Source organism: Prionailurus bengalensis, chromosome E4 (assembly GCF_016509475.1).
Source record: "Prionailurus bengalensis isolate Pbe53 chromosome E4, Fcat_Pben_1.1_paternal_pri, whole genome shotgun sequence".
In the NCBI taxonomy this organism is placed as follows: domain Eukaryota; kingdom Metazoa; phylum Chordata; class Mammalia; order Carnivora; family Felidae; genus Prionailurus; species Prionailurus bengalensis.
In genome coordinates this window covers 51,238,149-51,246,899 of record NC_057360.1, presented here as the reverse complement: position 1 = coordinate 51,246,899, position 8,751 = coordinate 51,238,149, and the positions used below count along the sequence as shown (strand labels likewise).

Sequence of the window (8,751 nt, the reverse complement as noted above, 5' to 3'; positions counted from 1 at the left end):
TTCACTAAGAATCTCTGGCATGTTTTATTAATTTTAATATTTTCACTTACGAATTCATTAATTCACTCACTCAAGATTCTCTTCTTTTATTGGAATCCCTTAAGGTCTGGCTTCTACTCCCCCTTTTTCTTGATCTCTACCCCGGTTTCCCTAGCTCTGAGAGAGGTTCTCTCTATAATGTCCACAGCACTTTTAAAGATAAAAATCATAGTTCAGTTAAGCTCTTAGTTCTATGTCTAATTCAAACAGTTTTAAATAATTTATTAAAATAATAAAATAAATATTCTTTAAAAATTTATTTTTGTTTAAAACAATTTACAATATGTGTAAAGTGGTATTTGGCTCATGGAGCTGATGAAGTGAAAGGTTTAATATTTTACTTCCTCCCCTGGCCCGTGAAGAGAAGCCAGAATTAATATCAAATCTCATAAATAGGTAAAAGTGAGAAAAGCCAAAAGGTAAATCTCAGTTACATACTTAATAAGTTCCAAGGGTAAGGCAAAAAAACTTTAATCAGCGCACAAATCTAAAAGACAGAGTAAAATTGCAGACAGTCCTGGAGGTCAGGAACAAGATAAAATCGATTAAACTAAATCAAGTCTAGGGGTGAACCGAGGAGGAGACTGGCACTCATGTGGTATTAAAAGGTTTATTGCTTTCACCTACATAGTTCTTTGAAGGCTCAGTAAGGATTAGAAGTTCTAGTTGGATGCATTTCTCCACACAGAAATAACAGACGTAAGAAACACCTACATATGTGAACATTAGCATAAAATAATTATTGATACAAAAACATATATAACTAAGCATAGCTCACACTGTTGCAAATTAGGTATGAGACTCTATAATTTTCAGAAAATTTTCTTACCAGTGTCTGTTCTTTTTTGACAGGAGAAAATTTTAAACAGCACTCTCAAGCCTATGCTGAATGCAAGATCAATTTCGGGTTAATTACAATCACAAAATGACCACCAACATATTCAGAAAGAAGAGTAATTTGTCAAGAACCACTTATATGTCAGCTCTAATGCTAGATAACTTCACATGTATTTCATTATTTAATATACCCCAAGTTTCATAATATATTGCAGAGAACAGTAGTTCTTTCCTCCAAAATGTATTTCATACACAACTATTCAAATGCAGTAATGAGGATTATATTCCTTGTGGTAGTGTGTTTATTTTGAGGAAAACCAAACACTTGCCTTTAATGACATCTGGAATGGCTCTTTCTCAAGTGAAATGGCTTTTACTGGTGAAAATGATAAAAGCAAACAAGCAAACAAACAACAACAACAACATTCAAAACCCCTGAATATTGTACTAAGGACATAAACCAATCGACGAAGAAAGAAATTCTACTAAATGTGGGTAAACATATCAAGAGTGGGAACTTGAGCCACTAGGCTCTCCAAACCTAGCCAGCTCCCTGGGATGGTATTCGTCCTCAGGTGGGTGTGGCTCTCTGTTCTTCCAGGGCACAGCCTAGGACTACAGTCTCTCCAGGAGATGTAAGACTTCAGCAATTCTTTTTCTCCCCAGCTCTATGCTGCAAGACCTCTATTCCAGATAATAGACAATGAGAGACCTGGGGCTCCTTTCTTCCATTTATCCTCAACTCATAAGAAGGAGGCTCTATTCCAGGTACAGGAGCCCTAACATTTTTCTTTAACATTACCAGAGGATAGAGGCTTTATGCCAGTTGGGGGCATGCTGAGAAGATCACATGCTACTGCCCTTGCACTGAGCCCTGTTTGTAAAGCAAAGGTTTCATTCTGAGAGAATTTGGCCACCTCTCTACCTCTAACTCAACTCCACAGCCGTGGTGCACAAGATTTACGCAGCAGGAGAGGAAGACAATAAGAACAAAGAGCTCTCCCCAAGGAAACAGACTGTATTTGGAACAAAGCATGGGGAAGTTTAAGCATAAGGGCGCTGTTGAAAACCATGGAAATTTTGGTAGTAAGCAATTAAAAGGAAGTGGTAGCTCTATGAGAACAACAATATTAACTTCAACAAGTTAGAATTTTAACAGAACCAGGCAAAAATATAGGTGAGAACAGTCTTCTTGGAGCCAGACCAAGCCCCACAAAATGGCCTTAAAAACTGAATTTTTTTTTTTGGTCTGGCCATTCTGATTCTTTCTCTCTCTCTCTCTCTTTTATAATTGAGGTTCAATGACACACAATTTAGTTTCAAGTGTACAGCATAGTGATTTGACATTTGTATACATCAGAAAATAATGACCACCACAAGTGTATTTACCATCTGTCACTATAGAAAATTAATACAATATTACCAACTATATTCTCTACACTGGTCTGAATGGGAGAAGATACTTGTAAATCATATCTGATAAGAGGTTGATATTAAAAATACGTAAAGAACTCATACAGTTCAATGACAACAACAACAACAACCTAGACAATCTGATTTAAAAATGAAAAATGGGGGCAGAAGATCTGAATAGACATTTTCCAAAGAAAACATACAGGTGGCCAACAGGCACATGAAAAAAGCTTAATATCACTCAACATCAGGGAAATGCACATCAAAACCATAGCGAGATATCGGCACATTGGTCAGAATGGCTATTATCAGAAGACAGAAGATAACAAATGCTGGTGAAGATTCCCACCTTGTGCTTTGTTGGAGGGAATGCAAACTGGCACAGCCACAGTGGAAAACACTATGGAGGTTCCTCAAATATTGAAAATTAGAACTATCATATGAATTCCATTTTTTAACAATCTTTTTTTCTATTTTTTATTTCTTAAATGTAAAACCGTCTCAATAGAGCAGACGTAGATAAAAGGGCAGGCGGGAGGGCCACATGCAAGGGTGTGCCTTGGCCACCGCCATTTTGTAACTTGTTTTAAATCTCAAATGAACCGGGCTGCCACTGTCGCTCATGTCCTCCAGAACCACTGACCCCAAAGGCTCAGTGATCTCTGGCTGGCTGGGATCGCCTAATGCCTCTGTGACTGAGCTCACCATAGCAATGATAGAGAACTCTGAGCCATTTGCCATCTCAACATTGCTGGACTGGGGTTTCCACCTGGCTGGGGAGAGGCTGACACTTCTCTCTATGTACCAGGTGAGGTAGATGTAGGAGATGTAAGCTGCATCCATGAGTCATGTAGATGTGTATGTTCAAGAAGGTGCTGTGAATGGGCTTCTTGTTTTGGGGTAGAAGCCTCTCAAAGTAAGACTTGTAGAAATCCATTCCCTCTGTGAGGTTATCCTGGGCCTGGAGATCAAAAGAAGTAAGGCTTAAATCACAGATCTTCCTGTAGGCCTCAAGGACCCCATTGTTAACAACCTCGGTCTATTGTTTGATGATCTTCATGGTCTCCTGTTATGTGCACTTTGAGGTCTTCATCTTCCATGGTGATGTTGCAGCTCTCTGTGGACTTCTTGATGCCATCTGTGAACTGTGCACCATGGTGGTTTCTGTTCCTTTCAAATACCATCTGACTTCTTGCTCAATACACTTTTGGCAGCTAAAAAATTCCTGGAGGAAAGCACGGTCGTGAGCATGTCACCCCTCAGATTTCTCAGGACTTTGAACTTGCACAAACACTCCACAGTCTCATGATGATACATCATGGATGCCACTGGGGAATCTGTGGCAGACCCATTGGTACTTGAGAGCCGGGTGAGGCGTGATGCATTTTGTGGGGTTTATGGTCAGCCGCTGCTTGATCAAGTTCTTGCCTTAGGAGTCACTGTATCCTACACTTGTGATGGGAAATTATAGGCCCTGGCCTTGATCTGCTGATATGGTTTGTGCTGACCTTCATCCAAGAAAGGAGACAATCCCAACAGAATATATACGGAAGATCCCACAGGCCCAGATGGCCACAGGTTTTCCATAGGGATCTTTCCTCAAGGCCATAGGGGACACCTAACCTGGGGTACCATCAAAATTAAGCCTACCCTGGGGCACCTGGGCGGCTCAGTCGGTTAAGTGTCCGACTTCAGCCCAGGTCATGATCTCACAGTTTGTGAGTTCGAGCCCTGCATTGGGCTCTGTGCTGACAGCTTGGAGCCTGGAGCCTGCTTCGGATTCTGTGTCTCCCTCTCTCTCTGCCCCTCCCCAGCTCATGCATGCACTCTGTCTCTGTCAAAAATAAATAAACTTAAAAAAAAAATTAAAAAAAATTAAGTCCACCCTGTTGTTCTCCCACACTTCCATGACTAGGCCAGCTTTGTGTTTGCATCTTTGCATTTGCTTGCCAACATTGGGTTGCCAAGCTTCAGGTCTTGGTGGACAATGTCATGCTGGTGATGTGGCTAACACTTTCCAGAATTTGATGTATACAGAACCAGTTTCACTGTACTACCCTCTGGCCACAATCTCATCGAATAGCTACTTTCCAGTAATGTGGTCAAACATGAGGTTGTGAACCCTTCTTCTGTCATAAAGGCACTTGATGTTTGCTTGTTTCAAAAGTCACAGTAGTTTGACTTCACATTCTAGTTTCTGGGGCTCCTAGGCAGGTAACTTCTTGGTATTGATGATTTTTGCTGTATCATCCTGCATGCAGGAATTCTTCACATACCTGCAAGCCACAGAGAAAGCAACATTGCTGAGCTCCTTAAAGTACGTGTAGTCATTGGCGAAGCATGTTTGGGTGGTGGTGGTGGCCATGTTGGCAGACATGGTGGTGCAGACCACACTGATGTCTGTGCAATCACCACCACTCAGCCAAGGGAGCAAGAGTTGATGAGGCAAAAACAAAAACCAAAAAACAAAACCATAAAGCCCAAATTTAATTATGTCAGACTTTGGAACAATTTGTGTTCCAAGACATAACTCATACAGGCATCCTCAACAATATTACCAGCTGACTCTCATCAGACATACTGGAGGCTACGTAATAGCATTGTCATTCAAAGGCCCCAAAGAAAAAGAATTAAAGTAAAAATTTTGTATCAATCATAACTATTAAAAAAAAACGGAGGTATATTGTTTCTAGCAGCCTTTCACCACAGGAAATACTAAAGGGCATCCTTCAGGCTGAAGTGAAAGGATACTGAACAGTAACTGAAAACTACACAATAGAATAAATAACATTGGTAAAGATAACTGCATGGGTAAATAATAAGTCAGGATAGAAGTATTTTTGTAACTTGTATTTTCTACCATTTAAGAGAAAGCCATATAAAGCAATACTTATAAAAAAGTATTGATTGTATTTCTAATGGTTCAATTCATCAAGAAATATATAAAAATTATATATATATGTGTATATATATATATATATATATACAAGAAGCTAGTCATAAAAGACCTCATGTCCTATGATACCAATCACTTAAAATGTCCAGAGTGGGAAAATTAATTCAGAGAAGAAGTAAATTAGTGGTTTCCTAGGATGGTTTCATGGGAAATGGGGAGTGACTTCTGGTGGATACAGGATTTCCTTCAGAGAGATAGAAATGTTCTAAAATTGATTGTGGTGATGGTTTCACAACTCAATGAATATACTAAAAAAGCCATATTGTATAATTTAAATGTTTGAGGTGTATAGAATGTGAATTATATCCCCCCAAAAGTTGTTTAAAAATTACCTCATATCTAACATGATAAGATGTGCAGTTTGATTCCAAGCCCCGCTTCCACTCACCAAAACCTTCTGGCAACAGGAAAGCAGTTTCATACTTTGAAGACACAGCCACAGGAAGATTTGCACTCTGTTCATCATTGAAACATTAAATTTCTCATGACTAGAACTGGTGTCATCATTTAGCTACATGTCTGAGACAAACAAGTCAATACAAAAGATAAAAATTAGAGATTTAGAAAACACAAAACAAAAACACGTTGCTGCATCTCATCAAATAATTGGTTTTTATGTGACTATTTAATCCCTAAATACTAAAATGGTCTCTTTCCTTCTTAATGTAATGAAAGGCAGCAATCCCCTAGCTCTGAGATCATCGTTCAGGCAGCTTCCTCACTGTTCGGCCTGCTTTGAAAATCAAACATTGGTGCATTCCCATGAACTAACCATGGGGCAGTTACTTCCACTTGTTTGATTTTACCTCACTACTTTGTATCCTTTACATTACCCATTGTCTTTTTAAAAAAATTTATTTCAGAGAGAGAGAGAGAGAGAGAGAGAGAGAGTCAGGGAGAGACAGAGGGAGAGAGCGAGAATCTTAAGCAGGCTCTGTGCTCAGCACCGAGCCTGATATGGGGCTGGATCCCACCACTCTGGGATCATGACCTGAACTGAAATCAAGAGTCAGACACTCATCTGACTAAGCCACCCAGGCATCCCTCCATTGTCTGTTCTGATAACAAGTTGAGGTGAAAGCTACTTAAGATGAGCCTAAGTTGTTGTTCATTCCAATCTTTGATTATGATCTACATTATGTGTTGACTTTGCCCAGGGCTTTTGATGATGTCATTAGTTTGCTATGAGATCTTTGCATCCTTAAAGAAGAATGCATTTAGTGGTTCTAATCAGGGTTAATATTAATCATTACTTATTAATCATTATGGTACAGATACTGATCAATTAAAGTGAACATGTAAGCAATCACAATGGGTACCAGTAAGTGAATCCTTTTCATCAAATACACCATCTTGCTCTCCTTCATTTAGAATGATAGAGTTGTATTGTTTTCTCTCCTGGATTTGAAATAATACTTTAGAAATATTTTCTCTTGGGGCACCTGGATGGCTCAGTTGGTTGAGTGTCTGGCTTTGACTCAGGTCATGATCTCGCAGTTCGTGGGTTCGAGCCCCACATCAGGCTCTGTGCTGTCAGCTTGGAGCCTGAAGCCTGCTTTGTATTCTGTGTCTCACTCTGTCTCTCCCTGCTCATACTCTGTCTCTGTCTCAAAAATAATAAATAAACATTAAAAAATTATGAAAAAATATTTTCTCTTGACAGTTACAAATTGACTTGTAACAAAAATCCCTCTATGTATATTTATTATCCAACTATCAATTCAGTCAGTACTTTATTTCTTTGTGTAAACTCGCAAAAAAGTCATTTCAACCCCTATATGTGAGAGGAAATGGGGGAACTCTCCCCAAACTCAGATTTGGGTGAGACAATTGGATCTGTGGAAGAGGTAGGAACTGACAGGAGCCCTAACAATACATTCTGGCCACTCTCAGAACTTTGGAACGATAGGGAAAAAGTAAGGAAATAAATACCCTCATCTGTTTTTCCTGCCTGCAGATTTCTTGCTAGTGCTTTCCATCAGGAAAACAAACAGCAAACCACTAGACATAGTTGCTCAAATGATACAATTTGTTAAGTTTGGTCTCCTTGGACACAGAGCAGATCAGAAACAAACAAACAAACAAACAAACAAACACTGAATAGCATGAAAAGCAGGATGAAAAGTTGAAAACATGAAGATTAATTCAGGCAGAACATGAGATTTATGAGCTAATAAATTAGATAACTTCTCTCAGGTCTCCCCTTTACCTAAACACACACTTGACAAATGGCCTATTCTTTGCCTTTCCCAATATGGAAACTAAAGAAATTGAATATAAACACACCTTCCCTCTTAGCAGTCTTAATGGCTATTTACAGAAGCAATCTTTGAGTTACTTCAATGACAGTCAGTTCAAATGGAAGAAATAGATAATTTCTATAACCTTCATCCATTAATAATCTAAACAATAATAGTATTACATGTGATCTTTTATTTAGAAATGGCAAATATTGATATTTGGTAAATTATATCACTCATGGTGGGAATAGTTTGATAGAAGATATGCAGAAGGGAGGCTTGTCATCCTATTATTAATATAACACATTCTAATTCATTCTCTATCAAGTAGAGTCAAAGCCTTCCATGGGTGTGAAGTACATGGGTGCCAATGAATAAAACCAATAATTTTTCCCTTCTCAACCAAACATAAAAGGTCTTCTTTCAGTGCAATCATGTGAGATTTTTATCAACACTTTAAGTTCTATTATGCTCATGGAAATCATACTCCCCATTCTTTTCTTGTCATTGCTGATTTTGTAGAGAGCCCTATGAAACAGTTTTATTACAATTGTTTGAAGATTGTCATATTGGAAATTCTGGTTGCTTATACTGACTAAGAAGGAAGCACTTCAGGTATTTCCCAAGACATAAGAGAAGGAGATTGCACACTTTGAAAGCAAGAAGAAACAGAACAAATGAAGGCAAGGCATTTGACTGATGCAAAGTGCTCTTACATTGAAATTAAAGCACTAAGGCTAGTCAATACAAAAAACACATACTGTTCTTTACATGTTAACATAGTTTCTTCTTTATGTGTACAAACTGATGATTAAATGCCCTAGCCAAATAAATAACACATATTAATCCATGTTAAATGAAATATATATGTGAAGGGTTTCTGAGAAGAAGTAACTGAAAATTATTTTAATATGAATATAGGCTATCTGTATGTGCACTTAGGGATATTTTAAATTTTAGAGTATGAAGTTTCCAATACCTAACAAGGTTGGATACTACAAAAAAAATAAGTTATTTCACATAGCACAGGCAATAATGACCAATAGTAATTGTCTAACACTGAAGGTGATATAAAAGATTGATTTAAGAACATTTGCAAATATGAAATCATGATAGAAATATTAGTAATGTATCATTCCAATACAAAAATAATTCAGGCACATTGGTAGCTCAGTTGGTTAAGAATCCAACTCTTGGTTTCTACTCAGGTCATGATCTCCTGGTTCGTGAGATTGATCCCCATGTCTGGCTCTGTGCTAACAGCTC

The 8,751-nt window shown here is 38.3% G+C and overlaps 1 pseudogene; it reads right to left on the bottom strand.

Moving 5' to 3' along the window:
• Positions 1-3,031: 3,031 nt before the first annotated feature.
• LOC122475926 lies at positions 3,032-3,876 on the bottom strand (annotated as a pseudogene).
• Between the last annotated feature and the right edge of the window lie 4,875 nt (positions 3,877-8,751).